The following is a 23,882-nucleotide window of genomic DNA, read 5'->3' as shown; positions in this document are numbered from 1 at the left end:
AAGGGAAGTTACAAAAGTTGAAACCTGAGCACATGTTGAAGATTTACAACACGAGATACATACGCAAACAGTTGAAAGTTTCCCAACGAAAGGTGTGACTAATAATCCAGCTGGCGTTTGTAATCCAGTCTCAATATTAAATATTCCAGACTTAAGGAGGTTTATCGAATACTTTTCCTGTCAATATTAAGATTCCTTAAATTTCGGGAAATGCAAGAATATATCATATGTAATATATTAAGAATATTCAAATAAGATTTATTTTCAGCAATCCTAGTTTCAGCTGTTCTTTAAATCGAATGTGATAATAATAAATATTTCAGAATGTTTTTCGAATACTTTTCCTGTCAATATTAAGTTTCGGGAAATGCAAGAATATATCATAAAGCCTAATAATTTGTAATCCAGTCTCAATAATAAATATTCCAGAATTAATAAATTTTTTCGAACCCTTTTCCTGCCAATATTAAGTTTCCTTAAGTTTCGGGAAATCCAAGAAAATATTATAAGCCTGCTAAATGGTATTATATTATCAATATTCAAAGAAATAAAAATACAAATTTACAGATTTTTTTTCGGTAATCCTAATTTCAGCCGCACTTTAAATCGAATTTGATTTAAATTACATTTTTTTTAACCCCACGAAATTCGAAATTTGCGGAATTATTGCGATCAAGCAGCCCTTTATTCGTACACCCCTTTTATTTAGCATTCTTACCAAATTCTTAGCGCCTTTAGCAAATCATATCGAATTACCCACTTAAAATCGCTAACACAATTCCCTTTCAATTTCTGCCATCATTCAAATTTGTTACACTCCATGTGGTAGTAACGCCCTTCATATTTGAATCATACATACAATATCATTGCAGCCCCTTTCGCTCTGTATAAATAAATTATTGAAGGAACCGCAGAAAAAACAAACCAAACTCACCAAAAATAAACAAGTCAAGTCGATAGGCATTTTTTTTGTTGCGTTCCCACAAATTATGATTTATAGGGAGTTTTAGAAAAGAAAAAAAAAGTTATGCGTAGACAAAAATCCATTATACCATTTAAAAAAGAAAAGAAAAAGAAAGAAATATGATATTACTAATGTATGACAGCTCATATGTCATGAATTTTAAGCGTGGGTGTTTTGAGTTTTGATTCAATTCATCCAAAGGGGTTGGAATGCAATTAAATGTATTAATATTGAAAATATATCCATCAAAGTTCGATTTTATTACATGCTCACTTTAATATTCAAGTTGGTCACACTTTAATTACGGTACAGTTTTTAGATAATTCAAAGCAAATTGCAAATTACTGTTGCTGGTAAATGACCTCGCCCAACACAGCGCTTTGAATTGAAAATTGAAAGCTTAAATGCAACAAAAACTGACACAAGGGACCTTAAATATGAGAGTCTCGTGTAGCATGCATATAACGGGCAAATTTAAATGGTGCAAAATTGGTTGGCGAAAGATTAAAGCACGCCACAGCCATACACAAATACTTATACACACCACAGACACACACAGATACATTTATCTCTGTATACAACACGAGCAATTTGAGTGAGTGGTGGGTGGGCTTTGGGGTTAAATACCATAAATAACAACGCAGCAGCAGCAGCAAAGGGAGAAGGAAGAGGAGATGGAGGTGAAGTAACGCAGCCAGCATATAAAAGTCAAAAGCACATTATGTGCAAATGGCAGCAGCAGCAGCATCGCCGGCCGGAATACATACACACACAGACACACAGTTACATAGCTTCATGTATATGTATGTATACATCAAGTAAAAACGACAACAACAATGGTTGCCCACACAAATAGTAAAGCTTAGCATAAAACAGAAGCTCGCGCGCGCTTTTGTGAGTATCGTTTTTGTTGTTTTTTCCTTTTTTGTTCTCTTCAATTTTGGGTGTGAGAGAGAGCACAGCAGCAAGGCAGCATGCTGAGAGCAAACACAAAACATATACACAGGCAACGTCGACAGCGACAGCGACGTCAACGTCCAAAAAGGCCAAAGAGCGTCGCATGCGGCGAGAGCGAAAATCGATAAAATCAAGGGCAGACAATGTGTTGGGCAGCAGTCTTTGGGCTGGGCTGTGCTATGCGCTTGTTTGTGTGTGTGTGAGCGTGTATGTGTGTGGGGGGTGGTGTTGAAGTGAATGTAAGCGTGCGAGTGAGCAGTAATAACAACAACAACAACAACGACGACAAAGTCGCTGCCAACGACGACGCGACGTCAACTTTAGGCGCACGTGAGGCGGCTACTGCTGCTGCTTCTTCTTCTACTTTGTGCTGTTCGAGGACGCTGACGTCGCTGTCGGCAGCAACCCCCATAGGCAGCCGCATTGTGAAAGTTTCACAGTGTGTGTGTGTGTGTGAGGCAGTAAAACGAAATGATCATGCAAAGCATGAAAGCATTCTACGACTGGCAGAAACTTTTGGGGCGGTGCCTGGCAAATATTCTAACTGGAGAGAAATCGTCTTTAATATATGTATGTATACACACACAAACACAGACACACATACAAGCATTTGGAATGTATATACAACCCTAGGGGGGGTTGGGGGCGGTTTATGTGGCCGCGCCTTTGCTTAGGTTTTTGGGCACAGCAAAGGAGCAGCTCCGCTCCTGTTTCTCGCTTGCTTTTTGTATTTATATTTTGCGACTTGGCTGCCATTTAATTTTCGACAGTGACTGGCAGAGAGGGGGTGGGGATGGGCTGGAGGGGGTGGCTATATTGGCAGGATATCGTTTGGCAACAGCGCGTGGTATAATTTAATGTGTGGAGTAATAGAAATGGCGTCTGCATTTAAATTTCACAGCAAGGACGAAACTCACTCAACTGACTTCGAAGGGCTGTTGTTGTTGTTGTTGTTGTTATCGCAGTTAGGGGTGGGATACTTTTTTTTTGTTTTATTGACTTTTTGTTGTTGGCGCTTCAAGTTTTCTTTTGCTTTTGCTTGGGCGCATTAAATTAATGTGAATTGTCAAATGTTTGCTATCAGCTCAGCGAGAGAAAGGGACAGAGAGAGAAGGATGGGGGTCTGTTTCTGTAATACGAATCAGGGTGTGGCATGTCGCTTTGAAGACCTTCAATAAGTTTAATGCAAGTGAAAAGCTTTAAGCTTCCACACAATGCTTAAAGCAGTGTAATAAGTTGAGCTGATTTTCAAGAGTTTGCTAATTGAATCAAATTGTATTCCTCATAATTGATACTGATAGGGGATGTAAGTTTAAAGATGGGAGAGATTTTATTATTAGAAAAAAGGAAATAATTCATTGACGAAAAAAGAATGTCGAGTAGGAGTGGAGAATTTTTGGAATTTTCATATGATTACATAAAAACTGTTAATATGATTTATTACCTAACAATAGAATAGAATGATATATTCACAATGATGTTATATAAAAAGTGAGCAAATTACACAGCTTTACTTTTAAAGCAAATCTATAAAATGTTATTTACATTTTCCGTTCTCTAAAATAAGTGAAATAACTTATTCTAAAATATAATAGTTGTTATTTACAAGTTGTCAGCATTATGACAAACCTAAACATTCCCCACTTTAATATATGTAATCTGTTTTAAACTAAACGAGAAACTCGAAACTCGTGCAATCAGTTTAAATACAGTTATTAGGCCTTTGGCCTGGTTTGGTTTATCCCCCATTGACCTATTTCAGCTGATGATAATCATCGCAAAACTGACAGATTTCCACAGTGTGCACAAAATAACTTTACTAGCTTCGGGCTTTAAGCAAAATGTCAAAAAAGTGCTTATCAGTAATTAGCCTAAAATTCCAACATCATTCCACTATCAGGTGGGAAAACTGTAATCCAAATTTGGCAAATGTTTAATTAGCCGAAAACTTTTCGCTTGACACACACATCAAGAGGGCGAAGCAAACAACAACAACAACAAGTCCAATTAGATAAACAGATCAAGTGAAACAATAGCACAACAGAAACAAATCTGTGAAAATTAAAGCAACGAAACTTAAATTAAGGCAAAAAGCTTTTTGCTTTTTGTGTTGGGTGGTTGTTTGAGTTGAGCGAGAGGCGCCAGTTTATCTTCATTCACAATGAATGAAATTATTGACGTTGCGAGCAAAAGTGTGCGAGAGCGAGACGGCAATAGCTTGTGCCTAGCTTTCAGCTCTGCTGAGCTCTGAAGTTTGGCAACGTTGCAGGAGCCAAAGCAAAGAATATGAAAAGCAAAGTAAAACGGGCGCAAAAAAAAAACTAGTTACACACACACACACACATACACTGAGCTGAGCTGACTTCTTCTGTCTGTGCCATGCCACCCACTGACCTGGCACGTTCGTTGTCGCCCCCCCGCGCGCTCCCCGCTCTCGCTCACTTGGTTACTGTTTGGTGCGTTGTTGCCACATTATTTTATCAGAAATGTTATCAAAATGTGCGTTGCCAGCTGCGGCCCCAAGTGACAAGCAGGGTGGCCCAAGAGGAGAGGTGAGTGTTAGAGAGGAGTCAAAGAAGCGCCGCCATGCACAACGGCAAATGAGGTCGCCAATGGAGGCAGCTGCTGGCGGCAAACAAGAAGAAGAAGCAACTCAAGAAAAAGGAACCAACAGTCGAGTGTGCTCGGTTGTGGGATACTTGCAAAGAAATACTAGAAGTAGAGAATACTAGAAGTGTGACACAAAATAGAATTAAGCAAGTAAATGCTTTACTAAATAGCTTTGAAGTTTTATATTTGATAGTAATGAAATTTTTAGAAACCATTTAGAATGCATTTATTATTTTAGACATAACAGGTTTAGTTCTTAATACTCAAAGTTTTCCTTTTTTTAGATTTAGAAAAGTGTGTCAAAATAACAAACAAAATAATAAACTATTTAATTATATCTTCTAAGACATAGAAGATCTGAAACTAAAGAAATTTTCGGAATGCATTTGGAACGTAAATCATATTATAAGTATTAAAATTGTGGTTTACATCTTTAAACTAAATTAAAGTGTGACCAAATTCTTAATCAAGCGTGCCTAATAATACCCTTCCCAATACTTTTATTGTAGGGTATTGCAAGTTGAAAATGAAAATAATGCAGCGACGATGGAGCGCAGAGCAAAAGCGCGGGCAGAGAGCGAGAGTGTTGTGTGGGCGCCAAAGCGAGAGAGAGAGAGAGGGAGACAGACAGCAAAAGAGAGTGAGAGAAAAACAGAGCGATGAGTGAAGAGTGAGAGCGTTCACAATCCAAAGCGTAGGCAGCAAAAGCGACGCCTTGTGGGCGGCTTTCGGTTAAGCTACGCTCCTTTCCTTTCCCTTCCTTTCCTTGCCTTCTCCTCTTCTCGCTCGCCTTCTTCGTGTTTTTATCGCTTGGCTTTTTATTTTGTTTTGTCTACAAAAAAGTTGCACACTCTGCTTCTTCTTCTTCTTTTACTTCTACTTCGCTCGGTTTGGGGATGTGGGAATTTTGCGCATGTACATCAAATACATAATAAATGAAGTATGTATGTATGTATGTGTGTGTATCACACTCACACTGACACACACATGCAAAAGTGACAGACGCACGGTAAATTACCATCGATTTTCTGTTCTGTTGCCATGTAAAAACCATTTAAATTGTTCGAGTGCTGGCAAAGAGACGAAAGGGGGAAGGGGAGAGGGAGGCAGGTGACGTTTGGGGAAATTGTTAGCACGTTGCCGGTTCACATGGTGTTTATGTTTATGGCCTTAGCTGCATGGAGATATCTAAAAAAGTATCTCAAAGATACACACACATACATCTATTTACCGTTAGTTAGCCAAGCTTAAGCCTGGCTAAGTAGCTTTGGCAACTTTTCTTCTGCATCCTTGTTTCTTTTGCCATATTCATGAGATACATTTTCCTTTGACTTTTCTCTCAAAAGTTTTTATATGCGGGCTGAAGTCTCTTTTTCTCTATCTTTCTCCCTCCCTTTCCCTCTTTCTCTCTGTTCAATTAGTGTATAATTTGTTGTTTTAGTTTTTGTGTTTGTGGTTTGAAAGTCGAATGAAATATGAGCCAGCCTAAAGGTTAATAAGTTACAGATACTTTTCTTCTTCTGGGTCAGGGTAGGTCAAAAAAGTGAACAAATGTGGAGCGCAATGCGAGTCATTTATCAAGTGAGTGCGGGTCGAAAAGAAATCTGAGAAATGGCTAAAAAACAACCGATTGTAAGTGAAAAATGAAAAAATACAGAATATATTAAAGCCAAGTAAATTTCCTGAACATTTAATGTACTAAATTCTTCATTCTTAGTGTTATTTGAACAAATTTAGGAATAGAAATAAAATGCTTATTATTTCTAATAACGCAATCTCACATTTATTTCTTAATATTCTATTTAATTGAATTCCAAGTAAATTTCCTGAACTTTTAAGCTGTGTTTATATAATAAATTCTTCATTGAACAACTTTTAGGTATATAAATAAAATACCATTATATCTTATTTCTAATAAAGCTAATATTAAATATTATGCAATCTCACATTTATTTCTTTCTATACTTTTCAATTGAATTCCAATATTATGCAATCTCATGTATTTCCTAGTATTCTTTTGAATTGAATTTCAATATATTTCTCACATTAAATAGCTAAGCAAACTATTTTTGTAAATTGCCTGAAAAGGTTGCCAGTCAAATTTAATAAAGCGTGACAGCAGATGCGATAATAAGGTTAGAAGCTCTCTCTCTCTCTCACACACAAAGTAACAGCCTGCTATCGAGTTTGTCATCCGAGAAAGGAGCAAGAAAATTCCTTGCCATTTTATCAGCAATTTTGATAAATACGAAATATATATAATCCTTCGGTTCATTTTTTATATGCTTTTCAATGAAGCGTTCTGCTGACTGAGCGCCAAAGAAAATTGGCCAACACCCAAGAAAGGAAGTGAAGTGAGTGGGTTCGACTTTAAAATACCCTGTGGAAAAGTCTTAAAGGGTTTTAGATTCTGAAATAAGGATTGTTTTCTAGTGGTTAAACTTAACAAATGCTTGCCAACTAATATTCCCCTTTTCAGAGCTTCAATTTGATAAGTTTCATTAGGGTTTTTCTCCTTTTTTCGTTTTTTGGTAGTTTTGGGTTGCCCCAAACAACAACAACACATCAAAGATCCCGTTCACGTCTCGTTGACTGACAGCGCCGCCAGATTGTCTTGGCTCTGCTTTCAAGCACATGTCTACATTTCTATTTTAGAGCTTCAGCTTCCTTTTCAACTTGTTTCTCTTCCCTTTTGGCAGCTGTTGCCAGAGAAAAAGTAATTTTCAGCAAAAGAAAAACTGGAACGCAGCATTTGCAAAAAGTTTCAAATTGTGGCAGGTGTGATATATCAGATCTCATAACATAGCAGAGAGCTTTGTAGCCATATAGCGTGAGAAAGAAATGAAGAAAATGTCGATCGATTTATATGTCAAGCCTTAAAGCTGCCAACGGAAAATGAGAGAGAGAGAGGGGGGAAGAGCAAGCACCCAACTTGACCCCCATTGGAACGAGTGGAAATGGAATGAGAGACGTCATTGGTTGAGCAACTGTGCCTGATTCGATTTTAAACGAAGCCCATTAAATGACGAATCAACATGAAAAATACACAAAAGCGAGAAAAATAACACAAAAACTGGAAGAGGGGAGGTTGAGGTTGGGGTGAATAAGAAAATGTGCTGAGCTTGCCAAAGCACAATTTGTAAGCAAAGTGAATGGCATTGATTGAAGCTGATTGAATGAATGAGTGACTGGCAATATAACTGAACTGAAATAGCTGCAAGAATGGAATTGCAAGCATAAATCTAATGAAATTGAAAGAACTTGACTTCAATTCACAGTTCACAGTGCTGATATAACAGTTCTTTAATTTACCATAGCGTGTTTAATTTGTTGATTTATGGCTATAAATAAGAACAATGATATTTATATTTTGCGGAAAACAATGCTATTTTAGATATGAAATAACACAATTATAAAGTTTGTAAATAATAGAAGGTTAAATTAAAGTAAATTACATTTGAAATAAATGCATATTAAAATTTGGTACAACAAAATTGTTTAGTTTCTAAATAACCACTGTGTTGTGTGAAAATTGGCAACATAGCTTGACAGAAATTCTAAAAGTAGATGATATTAGATATTACAAAAACGCTATCTTAAATTAAACAACTCGTAATTGATCGATTACTAAATAATAAACCTTCTATTGATTCAACATTTGCAATTGCAACTCGAAAAGAGTAAAAAATCGCCACAGTTCTGTGTGAAAATTGGCAACATAGCTTGACAGAAATTCTAAAACTATGAAAATTGGCAACGTAGCTTGAAGGAGTTTTAAAAGTATGAAATTAGAATATTCTTCATTACAAAAATGCTATTTTTAATTAAACAAATCGTAATTGATCGATTGCTAAATAACAAAACCTTTTATCAATTCAATATTTGCAATTGCAACTCGAAAAGAGTAAAAAATCGCCACAAAGTTGTGTGTGAAAATTGGCAACGTCGCATTCTTAGACAGGCGCTTCCTTCAACCATGGGCTGATAAAGAAAACAGAAGACACACAACAAAGGCCATAGACAAAACTGTAGCTGCAGCTGTATGCGTGTGCGTTTGTTTGTTCCTCTGCTAAAAAAAAGAGTTATATATGTGTGGACACACATCTTTCATGTGTGTGTGTGTGTGTTTGTTGTATTCATGCCACAGCAAAGATACACACAACAAACGAGTGTGTGTGTGTGTTTGAATGGCGTGTTCTATGAGTTCTTTGTTATGGACCTCTCGTTGTGTCTTGTGCCCCAATGCCCACAATGTTGCAGCAACTTTACGTAAACCTCATTTGCCGTCTAGTCGCTGTTGCTATCTCTCTGTATAGCTAGCTTTTTTCTCCCCCTATCTCTATCTCTTTTTCTCTGCACGCAGTTTGTACTTTTTTGTTGCTTTCTTTCTTTAGTTTACCGACAACACAAAATTACTTTTTGTGGCTTTGCCGATGCTCTTTCCACGTCTCTTTCCCTTCCCTTCCTCACGCTCTTTATCTGTCTCTCTCTCTCTCTTTCTCGCTCTGCACATGTCTTCAGTCCATTGGCGTTTATCTTTGTTTGTGTTGTACGTCGTTTAGCTTTTGCTTATTGCTTTTATTTATTTGTTACTTCTCTCTATAAAATAACACTAACTGTTGGACGCGCTTCCTCTTCTTGTCACGAGTTCATTCAACTGTCAAAATACTCAACACACACACACACACACGAATACATAAAAAGTATCTCACGCTGCGCATAGAAATTGAAATAAAATTAAAAGTATCTATGTCTTTGTGTGTGTATTTTTTATTAGCTTTGCCTTTGCTTTGCTTTGAATTTTTTTTGGTTTTTTTGATTTCATCTCGTGTTCCCCGAAGTTTTTGCCCTTTTGCTTTTGTCTCTATTTTCGTCATCGTTTGCAGCTGCGTTTTTCAGCTTTTCGTTTAGCCGCCCCAAAACCAAAATAAAAAAAAATGTAAAATGCTGTTCTTCCATTCATCGGGTCTAAATTTAACTTTAAATTCTAAACAGACAACACGATTTTGCAGGCAGAAGATTTGTTCATCTTCTCGATATCCGCATCTGCTGCAGTCGTATTCACTTCACCTCACCTCACACTTCACCTCCCCCCTGGCGTCAAGCTTTTGTGTGTAACGAATGCATTTTCTGTAAAAGTTTTTCGTTGTTGATTTTTCTATTTTTGTGTGTGCATCGGCATTGTGTGAATTCACGCCAGACCTCCAAAATGCACTCAACATGCAGAGCACAACTATTTTTGTATCTTACAGATACAATATACTCCAATATACTAAGCAAATAGATACTGCATTTTTCGTTTCTTCTTTCTGTGCGCATATGGCGCACTTTATTTTTTGGGGCGTGTCAACATTGAGATATGCATATTTCTCTTCTACAATTTCGTGTCTAATGAAATGCGCTGTATTTTTGAGATTTTGAGAGGTGAACGAATTCTTTCGAGACTTTCAAAGTTAAGGCTACGTGTAGCAAGAAAAAGTGTAGCTAGGGAACTAGAATATCTATTTCTAGTGTGACAATATGCAAATATAAGAAAATTTTCTTATTTTAATGTAACTTTAAAAACTTCCAAAAATCAATAATATATCTACACTTTTTCTTCTTGTTTCTTAAATTGGTATTTCATTTTAGACTCTTCCCAAAAAATCTAGACTTCTTTTTCCATAAATAACTTGGTTTTGTTAAATTTTTCATATTAGAAAAAGAATAATATAAATTGAAAATAATATGAAAATAATATAAAATTGAGTAAAAGAAATATTTATTTACATTAGATTGGAATAACTTCCTAACAATTTACAATGTATCTTTACTTACAGCATTTTAGCTGCATTTATTATCAAATTTTTTTAAGTTTTAATCTTTATAAACTATGAATTAGTTCAGAAATACTTTTTCCCCATAATTAAAACTTTTTCTAACAATAACTAAGACTATTAAATTTAAAAATAAACAAGTAGATTTACTTTTAATAATACTGAATAAAGAATTAAATATTTTCCAATTGTCAATGCCATTTTCAAAAAGTGTAAAGTACAATCTCAAATGTATCTAGCCTATGTTTTAATCTATTTTAGCCTTGTCAGTTGTCATGAACATAAAAGTATAAAGCCAACTTGTAATCCAATGTTGTAAATCTGTTTGACACTTGACAGGTTTTAGAACAAACTGTGAATTGAATGTGGCTCGCTGTGAAAATGGCCAAACTTTGATTAACTAAAATCCAGTTAAATAAATTCAATTATAACGCTTTAAAAACAACAATAACAACAACAGTGAAATGAATTGTGCAAAAGTTTGCAAACGAAAGAGAAGAAGCAGCTGTAACAGCAATGACAACGGTATTTTACATATAGATGTGTGTGTGAAGTCTGAAGTTTACTTGTGATTGTTGTTGTTGCTGATGAGTCGCAGCAAATGCAGCGAAGCGAACAGCGACCGCAGCAGCACAAAAACAAAGCAACTAAACAGACAACAAACAACACACACACTAATACACACACACACACAGCGACTGCCGCAAGCAGAAACACAAACACACCCACAAACCCACACACACATGCACATTCACAGATAAGTAAACATAAAGAAGGAGACAGAATGGAGGCAGCGAGCAAGCAGCGACGTCGCTGCCGACGCCAACTGAGGCCGTTGTCTGTTTTTCGTGTGTATCCAACGCTGCATCTCAGCAACAACAGCAACAAAACAGAGCAACTTATTTTTGTTTAGCTGCTGCCACGTTTTTTCTGCTCTCTCTCTTTTGTTGTTTTTCGTTTTTAGTTTTTTTGCTGTTGCTGCTGCGTCTTTGGAGTTTGTGCTGTGTGCGCTTTTTATGGATTTCTCTTTCGGCTTGGAATTTTGCAGCCGCAGCAACAAAGCAAAGGCAAAGCAAAGCGTCGAAACGGAAAGAGAAATGAATTGAATTCGAGGCTTTCAGAAAGAGAGAGAGAGAAAGAGAGAGAGAAAAAGACGCAAGGTGAAGAAAACATAGAAACAACAAAAGCAGCAGCAGCAAATTTGCAAGCGCTTTTTTAATTGACAGCCGAATGCAGACGGCGGTCAAGCCGCCTAAATCCCAATTGCCACGCATGTGTGTGTGTGAGTTGTAAGCGAGTCGAACTAGTTGCCATAATTGGCTGTCTGTCTAAGTGTTCTTTTTTTTGGCTTTGCCTTTTAATTGGAACTTTTGCGATCAAAACATGTTGCCAAGCATGTTTACCTTTGCAGCAACAATGTTGTTGCAACATTGTTGAGCAATCAATTGAAACATATGGTCACATTGCAAGAATGTTGAGCAATTAGTTGCCCCCCTCCCGCTCGCACACACACTAAACCATATGATCATCAAGGTCTCTTTTGCCAACCCGCTTCCGCCCATTATTATGCTGCTCTTTCTAACCACAAAATAAATATGAAGCAGGCTCATTTCCGTCGTTCAATGTTATCGACAGCTCGCACACACAATCATTTTTTTTCAAATATACGTAATGCATAGGCGAATGCAAGAAAATAAACCGCTTGTGCTAAAGAAACACACAATAACAATCAAAAGAGAGCGCGTAACCGCGTACAGGGTGTTTGCTGGTCGAAAACATAATAGAGGGTGCTACTCACATTTCACGCCGCCCTCGCTCGTTCTTCTTGCTCGCTCGCTCGCAATCTACAATTTTTTGCTGCTTCTGTTTCGCTTGATGAAAGTCTTTTTAGTGCTTATTCCATTCGTTGTTGTTGTTGTTGTCGTGTGACATTTTCGGCGCCTTTTTGTTGGTGTTGTTGTGGTTGCGAAGAGGAAGACATGCAAAATACGATTCGACGAAACCTCAAGATTGTTTTTGTTGCTTTGCTCATACACCTTGCACTATTATTATTACTTTTTTTTGCTTTGCTTTTGCTTCGTTGTTGTTATGCGATTAAAATTTTAGCATGCGCTGCAAAAAATACACGAATAATATTAAAAACTTTGCTCTTTGCACATTTATATTTCTTTTTACACTTTTCAGCTGCTGAGGCGGTTGCGCTGCTTTTTTCGTATTCTTATTCTTCGCACGCACACAATCACAATATGCACACGCACACGCTCACACGTACACGGGACGACGACGACAATCGGCGGTAATCGCTTGTGCTCTGCTTCTTCTTCTTGCTTGCACTTATTGAACAAACAGACGACGCAGCCTCTTATTGCGCTTCTTCTTGCTTGATCGAACTACTTTTCTTCTTCTTTTGTATTATTATTTGATGTTGTAATTTGTGTATTTCAATTTGAATTTGCTGTAAACTTTATTTTCAATTTGAAGCACTCGCGGCGCACATAGAAAAGCACAGACGCACACATACATATATACAGATAAACAAACACAACACAAACACACACACGCGGGCACTCGCACACAGACGAGAGCGTGCCGACTCCGAATATTTTACTTTTCTTTAAGCCATTTTCGTCGTCACATTTACAGCAAGAGGAGAAGCACACAAGCAATTTAGATGGTTTGGCTTCTCTTTCACACCGCCCCGCATCAATGATGGGCACTGATTTGCTGACTCGCTCTATCGCGTGCGCTGCATATACAAACACTCACGTAATTGGGAACTTTATGTATTATGCTTATTAAAGCATTTGTTGCCTGCCATTCGCCTGCTCGTATTGCAATTTGTGTGTCAAACTCACTGCTGCACTTGTGTAATAACGAATGCAATTTGTTGCATATATACTTTAGAACGAAAAATACATATGTGTATTGTATAATTAAGTATTTCTCTTCTACAAGCCAAGTTAAATACACACACGCGCAGCGGCAGCACACGTCCGTACCGTTCAAGCGAGAGCGAGAAACAAAACATAAAAGAAAATGTGAAAAAGAAGAGAGACCGTTTACAGTGTGGCCACTCGTGGCAATGGCCAAATCAGCTGAAAATGCACAATCAGAATACTAATTTGTTGCCCCTCATGAAAACTTCCCACTAGAAATGTAGATTATAAACAAGACGTAGTTACGCGAAATAAAGTTATTTAATGGCTTCAAAATATTTGCTAAATTCTTAACTTTGTTGGAGAATAACCAAAAATAAAGATCAAAGTATTCATCATATCAATCAGCTTTTGCAATGTTGTAAAGGTGTTTTCCAACACCAACTATTTGTCGAGGTTTGGTATCGATAATAAATCGATTACCACGACATTATCAATATCGATGTAGCTACGTTGAGCAGTGTGACCTTTCGCTACATAGATAATATAATAGATTGATGCGCTGCTTGTGCGGTGTTTTACAATAATACATAATTATTTGATTAACATGTTCAGTTTGTTTAGAAAAATAAAAAGATTATATTTTCATAGAAATATGAACGTAAAATATTATTTAAAAACTTGCGCCTATTTTGAATGCACTTTTTAAGAAATGGTTCCATATCTAATAAAGTGTTGCCATAGTAGAATTGCGTTATGGTATATTTCGGTATATTTAGCGATGTAAAAAAGTCCATTCCGAAATGCAGCTTGCAGGCACTCTGCCGGTCACTAAGTAATTCAGTGTGTGTTGATTTTTGACGGCGAGAGTAGTGTGCGCGTTCCGAAGAGTAAAAGCAAAAATAAATAAATAATAGGCACTCACCGAAAAGTGCAACCACTGTCAATAATATATAGAGATTAAATGAACAACGCGCTGCGCAGCCAAAAGCATCGAATTTTATCGTAATTCTTCCAACAACTGCTAAAGCGTGCGGCAGATTTTGTGATGCGCACTGAGCACAAAATTTGAGCGCAAAGAAAACGAACGGTCAAACAAAAAAAGAAGGAAAAGGTGCGAATGAAAATCCAAATACACAAGTGAAAATTTTGAATCAGTTGTTTTAATATATAATCTCAAGTGTATGCCAATATATAACAACGTAACGTAATGTATTTGCGCAAACAAATGAATATTATTATTATAGCTGTTCTCTTCTAACGTTTGCTCAGTTAGTTATTAGTGAATCTCTCTCTTGTCAGTGTTGGTGTCTGTGTGTGTGTGCGTGCCTATTCGTGTGCCAAACAAAAAAAGGGCGTCACAGTTGAAATTTTATGCAGCAACACTAAAACAAGAAAAAAGCCAAACCACAACGGACCAAAAGGTGAGTGCGTGCCGAATATTGTTTATAGTTGAATTATGCTGCGTTTTCGATTCATTCCAACATAAATCAACCACACCTACACACGTACAATAAGCTGCGTGCGTGTGTGCTTGTGTGTGTATTGGTTTAGTTTGAATATCCGCTGCACTTTTTATTGTTATATGCTTTGCTCTCGCTCCACACACAAATATTTCGTTCGAGTCATTCGAGCAATGGGGCTACAATTACAGTTAATAACAACTTCAATTTAATTCATCACAATAGAGAGGAGAAATGCAACAGTCCGTCGGCATCTCAGATTGGACAATCGCCAATCTCTTCTCTCCTTCTCCGTCTCCACTCGCAAGTGTGGCCATAATCAATTCAATTAGCTGCACTTGCTTCTTCTTGAACGAGTGAGTGTGAGAAGCTGCCTGCTATGCGCGTCTTAAGTCTGTTTTCTTTTGATTAGTCTTCCGCTTGTGTTGTTGTTGTTGCTGTAGCTGTTGTTGTTCTTGGAGCCAGGCACGGTTTTATCTACAACTACAGCAACAATAACAAGCGCAATAGTAATAACAGTAGCAATAGCACGTTATGTGTCTGCAATTGAATTAAATTCAACAAAAAAGCAAGTGAAAAGAATTATTGTATTTGTTGTTGTTGATGTTGTTGCTGCTGCTGTCGCTAGTTGCTGCTGCTATTTCTGGTCAATGCCTGAGCATCGCAATTTTCGTACATTTTTTTTTTTTATTTAATTTATACATATGTGTGTGTATGTGTGCCCTCTTCGACTAATCCGAGCATTTGCTGTGCTCTTCAGTCTCTGACAACTGATGAAATTATTTATGATGCTACCTCGACCCTCGCTCTTCTCACTCTCTACCTTATCTCTCTTCTACCTACCTACCTACCCTATAAGATTATTCTTATATGTTATTGTTGCTGCTGGCGGCCATTAACATTTGAATATGTGTCTGCGTGCCATGTTAGTATATTTATATTTCGTATATACCGCACACGATTTTTCATTGAACACAAAACACAAGACGGCGACAGTGAAAATGAAAATATGTTTTATATGTTATATATGCGCTTCGCTGACATTTATTTTCGATTATTTAATGCTTGAGAAATGGCAATCGAAGTCGTCGTTGCTAGGCGCCCAGCTGTTCCCAATAGTAAAGGTCATAATAAAAGTGCGAATTACGTAGATAAAGCCATACATAGTAAATACACACATTAATACATATGTAGAGTAGACTATCAACATCGTTATAAATAAGTATCGATAATGGTGAGCGTCTTGAGAAAGTGACGTCACAGGCTTTTCAATGGGGAAAATTTGGGTAGCTATAGTCGAATATGGTGGAAGATATTCTGTAGAAAACTTATGGAAATTTTCAAGATCAAGAAACTTAGCAAATTATTTTAAATAAGTATTTTAATGTGCTACAACAAAATTGGTATTTTAATACTATATACTAAATACTATAATACTACAAACTATAGTATATTATTTACGTATATTATGTATAAACTGTTATATTAAATAATAAAATATTTAGTATGAATTTAGTATTTCAGTATTTCAAAGAAACTCTTTATTATCTTTTGATTTTTTTAAAGTAATTTCTGCTACATATTTTATATAAAATTATACCGGTTTATAATATCCAGAAAAGTATATATACATATATATACATATATAATATACTGAAATTTCTCATGGTACCGTTATTATATAATAATGCAATTATAAATTGTTATATTTTTAGAGAACCACAATGTTCTATTATAGTCTAGACTCTAGAGTTCCACGATAAAATGTTTCAAGATTAGAGTTCAGTTTGTTTACTATAAAAGGGATCAAGCATCAAGGTAAATTCCTCATTTCGAAGTTTTCTAAAAATTTCCTCTAGTAACTTTAGTGCATTAACCTATTAGCCTCCGCTTAATCACTTTATTGCCTCATTTGCGTTTCATTTCCCAAATTATTATTTCACTTATCGGTTAAACCTGAAAATAGTCACGAAGGGAAAGAGCGATAGAGCAGAGAAGCAATTAATTGAACGCCATCCACACGATTAGCACCTTATCCAACGGTGGCTTTAGTTTATGACAGGTAAAAACCTTACGTCGAGAATCCCCCTTCCAAAATCTTATCAACAAGGTGACCAAGCACTTATCTGGGGGGCAATAAATGAGGCGGCATTCCAGTTAACAAAGATGTGAGCCATAAAAAATGAGCAAATATTCTTAAAATATCCATTGAAAAAGTGAAGAGATTGATTGAAGAATTTTAATCGATATTTTGGTAGTGTTAGTGGAGATAATTTTGAGTGACGCATCAGTTTTGCAAATGTAGTGATATAAACAATTTAGGGAAGAAGTAGAGAAAGAAAGTAGAGAATCAATAGTTTAAAAAATATATTCAATATTTTTAAATTGATAATTATATTTCAGTATATTTTCATAAAGATGGTATTAGAAGAATCGATACTCCAGAAAAATACCAAATCGTTCTAGTATTTCAATATTTTTAGAGTATAGTAGTATTTTATTAGTATTTAATATATACAGAGTGTTATATATCACTTTTAAATTGTAATTTTATTAAAATCAAAAGAGAATCGATACTCTGAGAAATACTTAATTAAATTAGCGTAGAATTTTTTCCAATATTTCAAAAGTATTCAAAGAGTTAATTGAAAGCGACATCTCAATTTTCAAATTTATTAATACAATCAACCAGAGAATCGATACCCTAAGAAAAATGTAATTAAGCCGAGCTCCAGAGACTCTCGTATTTTAATTGTAATTAATTTCGTTAGCCGAAACACGCTTAATTTTTAACAAGAGGCCCAATAATAATAAAAAGAGTAGAAAATGCGCTCATTAAACTGAAAAACCAAAACATAAAATTTCATCTGGGTGTGGTGTTCTCTCTGTCTCTCTCCCTCTCTTATTCTGTCTCTGTTGCTAGGTCGCCTTTTCAGTTTGTTGTAAGTTTTTGTTGCTGTTCTTGAGTGCTGGGGCAAGCACGTGTTTGCTGTTGTTGTTGCTGTTGCTGTGTGTTTGGGCACACGCCCAACAACTAAAAAACAAACGCAAATAAACAAATGAAAAATGGCAAAGCAGACACACAAAATTCTGCAACAAAACGACAACTAAATGCAAAAACAAAATTCGAGAGAACAAAAACAAAAACACAAACGCAAAAAAAAAGCAAACGCAAATTAAATTAAACTAATTAGATATGTAAATATTTGCGTGATATTTGGTGCTTTGTTTGCGCTTTATGCTCCAATTATATTGCATAATGCACGATACTCTTTCGACCGATATAAAAAGATATATATATACTATAACTGAGGGCGTAACCAATAAATAATTCGCTAAGCTTAATTAAATGTCGCTTTTCGAGTGTGTACACGATCAAATTGATTGACGGGGATTATTAACGCTGGATGCTTCGAATTCGACTTCGAATTCGAATTCGACAGATTTTTTGATTTATACGGGTTTCATTCAACCTTGTGAAAGTGAATGCCAAACATCGTATGATTTTTTTTGAGTAGTTTGACCCGCAATAATAACAAGTAAAAAGCTACAGTCGAGTGTGCTCGACTGTGAGATACCACTACCCATTTTGAATAATAGTAAAATAATGCGGTATTATTTTCGAAATATACCGAAAATACCATAAACATACTAAACAATATACCAATTGGTATATTTGTTATATCGATATAGTCCCGCATTCAAAATATACCATAGACGGCACAATATACCATATAAGACCCTAGTAAGTAGGCGGTTTTGTCCATACAAAAGTATTTCTTTAATAACTTCGACAACTTTTATCTGATCGTAACCAAATTTTCGCAGCTCTAGCTTTAAAATTACGTTTGTTACAGACGGACATGTCTATATCGCCTCGGCTGTTGATGCTGATCAAGAATATATATATTTTATAGGGTCGGAGATGCCTCCTTCTACCTGTTACATACATTTCCTGCCGGCACAAAGTTATAATACCCTTCTACCCTATGGGTAGCGGGTATAATAATAGAGGTAGCTCTCTTATATACACTTTATATATGGGTCTGAAGCCCCTATTTTCGGGGAAAACTTGATGAGCAGAGTCAGAAGAATGACATCAACACATTCTCAAACATTTCGTTTTGATGAGCTACAATTAATAATTCAAATGAAATAGTTACGAAAATGTACAAAATTAACACGTTCAAGTAACAAAATTTCTCTGGCATGCAGTAATAAATAAATGTCATTATAACAATTTGAATAATGATTGGAAAAGTTGAATAATTGTTTGTTGGAAATGACTTGTGAAGCGTATTGAAAATTAATTATGATTGCAATAGTTTATCATCATCAGGCAGCATGACAATACGTTAATAAATAAACAATAAACAATTTCAGCTAATTACAGCTATCGATGGTGTTTAAATGTGAAACCAAAAATAATTATATGAAATGAAAAGTGCAGGAAATGATTATTAAAGTCGACTCGATTGACTCGACAGTTTTTCAAAAGCATCGAGCAAATTGTTTGAATAATGGAAAATTACTTAAGCAATTGAATAATCCGCATTGAAAGCGGCTTATGGGATTGTTTTTCCTTTACCATTTGCAACTTGAGAAATGACTCAAAAAGTATTCCATTTCAAGTAGTAAAATTTGTAAATGTTTGTGTGCACAGTGTGTGATCCCATCTTAATTGCTTGTGTCTACAATGTTTTTCTGTTCTGACTCACCCAAGCATAGAGAGAGAGAGAATTCTCACACAGCAACAGCAACAGCTCGAGGGGAAACAATAGAAAATTCTGTGGCATCAACATGTGGAATGACCAAAACCTGACACTGACCTTATAAAGCAGAAACAGCAGCAACAACAAGTTTTCGACCCACTCAACTTTAACAACTTCCGTTGCTCATTTATGCACTCAAATAAATTACATAAATTTATAACAAAAAAATTTGTAAAAGTGTTTGTAATACACACAAAACACTAAACTACAACTACACTCAACATTTCACTTTCACCTTTTTTTTGTGTTTTTGTGTTTGTGTTTTTGCAATACCCAAAGGGGTCAGTTCTGCGGCGATCTGACGCAACTTATGTTGATTGAAAGGGGGAACAGCGACGCTCACAGCTCACAGCTTGTCAATCAATAATTTAAGTTTTAATCAACACACACAAATTCATAAATCACAAGTGTGAGCGACGCGCAAATGCTCTTTAAAGGGCACATGAATATTTAGTAGAACTAAAATGTAATGAACAAAATTTAATTATAACAATTTTGTACATAAAGCATTAGTAGAGGGTAAAATAGGATCTTCTACTTACTAGGGATAATAATAATGTATAACTGAAGTTAAAGAAACATTTTTAGTTAATTGCAAAAGATTTAATAGATAAATTAAAGACTCTAAAACACTTCAGTTTTTAAAAAATTGATTTGCTTAAAATTCGTTATAGTTTCTTACTCAATTAAGAACCTTTATATACTCTTTTTACAGGGTATAAAACATGCAAATTATAGCTGCTTAATTTATACTAATAAATAAGTAATTAATACATAATATTTTTAGTAAACCACAAAAGTTCCATCTGGTATCTTAAATACCCTCAAATGCCTTTGAAATGCATTGAATTGATTTGCTAGAAATGCAATTCATTCTCTTATTCAATAGAGAATTTTGTAATAGTTCCTTTTCACAGGGTGTCACAGGGTTACAGGGTGTAAACTTCGAAAGCTACTGTAATCTTAAGTCTCTTGAAAATTCTTTTAATTTTGCTAGTTCTGAAATTCTTTCCTTTCTTCTGTTGAGCTACTGTAAAGTAAAGTTTGAATAAATTTTGCTTTTTATAGAAACTATTCCTTCATTAAATTTAGAACGTAGTAAACAATCTCATTTTTGTACAGGTTATCACACATTAAGAACATATGCTGCACCCCGTTCATAATAATATTTAAAGAAATACACGAAATTTTATTAGTAAACTTCAAAAGCTACTAAAATCTTCAATTTCCTAAAACAGCTTTAAATTTTCGTAAATTTTAAATCAATTCAGAACGATTGTAAGCAGTCTCACGTGTTTACAGGGTATAACACATTAAGAACATATGATGCACCCTGTAAAAATAATTAGTGAAAACATTTAACGAACCTTTTTTAGTAAACTTCAAAGGCTGATACAATTTTCCATTTCCTAAAACCGCTTTAAATTTTCTTAAATATTGCTAGTTATAGAATCTTTTATTCCAGCTTCAAATTTCCTTCATTTTTGATAGTTGTAGAATCTTTTTGCCTTCTTTCAGAACTTTGCCAGCAATCCCACTTGTTTACAGGGTATAACACATTAAGAACATATGCTGCACCCACCCAGATTTCATGCAAATTAAGCAGATTTTCTTATTTATAAATGTAAATTTTTGGAGCAGTGACAGAAAGCACTTAGACGATTATGGAACACATCTTCAGAATGACAACTGGAAAGGGTAATAAATGGCTTTTGACATGACAAACTACAAAACACAGCAGTAACAACAGCAACACAAACAAAAACAAAAACACAGCAGGCCCCAAACTCGCATGATTCATCAGCAATCGCAACAGCATCGTTTGTTTTTGTTGGGGTTTGGGGTCCAATGTTCGCAAAACGCGAAAAGCGGTTTCTGTTTCAGGTTGTCCCCTCCCTCTCTCTCTCTGTCTCTCTTGCACTCTGTAGACTTGATGGCAATTGAGGTTCCAGATTGCTTTGATTTTTCTTTGTTTACATTTTAGTTTTGAGTCTAGAAATGAGCAAATTGAGCGTCATAAATGAGTGCTATGAATGTGAGTGTGCAAAACGAGTATGCAGAGTTTCTGCTGCTACTTTTTTCAATTTTGTTTTCTTTTTTTCCAGTTTGTTTTTGTTTATTATTTTCCGGTTTCTCAGTTTCATTTGTATTCGTATTTCATGCACGGCAGCACGACGCTAGCAATAAAGTTGCTGAAATTGTCGTTTTTATACCCTGTACTCGTAAAATGGGTGTAATAAACAAGGGAAGGAAGTGCTTTAACTTCTAGGAAGTTCGAACTGTAAACAACTAGTTGACGATAGTTTTGGAGACAACTATCGATTGTACATTTTGAGAACGGAAATGATTAATAAATACAAATATTTACATTCATTGAAATGTTTTATTTATGTGACTCAACTGAATGTATTTTATATGTCAAGTAATTTTGTTTACGGTTCTAGGAAGCTGTAAACAAGTAGTTGACGATAATGGCAACTATCGATAGTAATTTCGAGCTCAGTAAATAAAATATAAGGTTTGATTGACATGTTTTATTGTTGCAGCTCATCCGAAATGCAATTTATATAGTAAGTTATTTTGTTTATGCTTCTAGAAAGTTCGAATTGTAAACAAGTAGTTAACGATAGCGACAACTATCGATAGTAAATTCCTGAGGGAATGCATAGTAAATAAAATGTTAGGTTGGATTGATATGTTTTATTGTTGAAACTCATCTGAAATGCTATTTATATATTGATTTATTTTACTTATGCTTCTAGGAAGTTGAGCTGTATACAAGTAGTTGACCATAGCGGTAGCTATCGATAGGAAATTCCTCAGGGAATGCATAGTAAATGAAATATAAGATTTGGTTGAAAAATTTTATTGTTGAAACTCAACTCAACTGAGATGTAGAAGCGAGTTTTTTTAATGTTTTATTAATATGTGAATGAAATGTTCATGCTTCTATATTTTGACGATAAATATCTATAGTAAAAATGAGAGTAAATGCATAATAAATATTGAATGAAATGTTTTATTCTTTTAGCTCATCATTAAAGTCACAAAATTAATGAGCTCATCATATCCAATCGCTTTGCTCACCATATCTAGGGTATCTTCTTGTCGAACAGTATCGAGTTGCGGCTTTTTACTTGTTTGTTATTGTTAAGCATTTATTTGTGTATTTGTTTAGTTATTTATATTTGCATTTTAGTCATGCAATGGGGCCCCGTGTCGTCGTCGTCGTTGTCGTCGTAGTCGGTGTTGTCGTTGGATTTTGCGGTTCCGCTGGCAAAACGATGACAACGCCGTCACTCATTGAGCATTCGGTGTAAAAATGTTAAACAGGTTGATCTTTGCACGATGAATATGCCTTTATACACTTCTCTACATTATACACGCCATATATATATCAGTGTTTTTTATATTTTTTTTTTGGGGTGTATCAGCGCCAAACAAAGCTGACAATGCAACTGACGTCTTCTTTCTCCTGCATTTCATTCAATTCAATTCAACATGTGTGTATGTGTGATAAATTTAATTTGAATTGTGCAGAAATTTCAAAAAATATAAGTACGAGAATTGCGTGACCAATTTGTGATTCTTTTATATTCAACAGATTATTATCTGGCAGCTATTTCTGTCGCTTTGAGTTTCCCAAGAAAATTTAATGAATTGGACTAAATTCTATTTTTGTGCCCGTTGACAATTTTCATTAATTTATTTATTAGTGTGTCGAAAAAATTTTTAGGGAATTTCTTGAATAGATTTAAATTTATTTTTACTCTCGTTTATAAACAAGATTTTCCGGAAGCGCCAATAAATTAAAGACTAAGAGGAGAAAAATCTTGTAAATTAGAAAAAATGTCACAAATCTTCTGAAATGCAATTTGGTTTGCTTGAATACATATTTCATTTTGTAAATGCGGGTTTCTGTATAAATAATGTGCTGCAATCAGAACTGTAAACCGCATTCAACACTCGAAATGAATCACCGGCTTAGGAAGTGAATTGTTTCTCATTTTGCAACCTGAAATAAAAAACTTCTCTCAGCTCAAAGTTCAGATACAGTTTCAAGACCTTGTTTGTAATTTATGATATGGTCGTCGACTGGCAAATGTCGTGACACATAAAATGTTTCGAAAAGTTATTGACCCGCCCAGCCAAAAAGTCAATTAAACAATCCGACTCTCGATGATGCAATGCCGGGCCTCCTCTTTCCCTCTCTTTCTCCCTCTCTTTGTCTTCCTCTGTTCACTTTTTGGAAGGCGTTGTCAATGCGCGTTCGTTATAAAATTATGCATAATTTTAGCTTACAAGACATCAGTAATTTTTAATCATTTTCTTCATATGTCCCGTTAGTTGCCAAACAACAAAAATTGTGCAATTTAATTGTGGTTTATGTGTGTGAATGCAAGTGTTTGTCTCTCTCTCTCTCT

At 35.4% G+C, this 23,882-nt stretch overlaps 2 protein-coding genes across 2 annotated transcripts in view; one reads left to right on the top strand and one right to left on the bottom strand.

Moving 5' to 3' along the window:
- Window positions 1-13,357, bottom strand: part of LOC133839428 (histone-lysine N-methyltransferase, H3 lysine-79 specific) — a 50,083-nt gene extending 36,726 nt beyond the window's left edge. Inside the window, 2 exon segments of the mRNA XM_062270990.1 lie at window positions 12,142-12,459; window positions 13,114-13,357. The gene's annotated coding sequence lies outside the window, so the exon portion shown is untranslated.
- Window positions 13,358-14,070: 713 nt separating this feature from the next.
- LOC133838887 (transmembrane and coiled-coil domains protein 2) overlaps window positions 14,071-23,882 on the top strand; it is a 30,607-nt gene continuing 20,795 nt past the window's right edge. Inside the window, 1 exon segment of the mRNA XM_062270136.1 lies at window positions 14,071-14,647. The gene's annotated coding sequence lies outside the window, so the exon portion shown is untranslated.

Source organism: Drosophila sulfurigaster, chromosome 2R (genome assembly GCF_023558435.1).
Source record: "Drosophila sulfurigaster albostrigata strain 15112-1811.04 chromosome 2R, ASM2355843v2, whole genome shotgun sequence".
Classification (NCBI taxonomy): Eukaryota; Metazoa; Arthropoda; class Insecta; order Diptera; family Drosophilidae; genus Drosophila; species Drosophila sulfurigaster.
The sequence above is the reverse complement of the archived record's forward strand: the minus strand, read 5'-3'. Positions and strand labels throughout refer to the sequence as shown.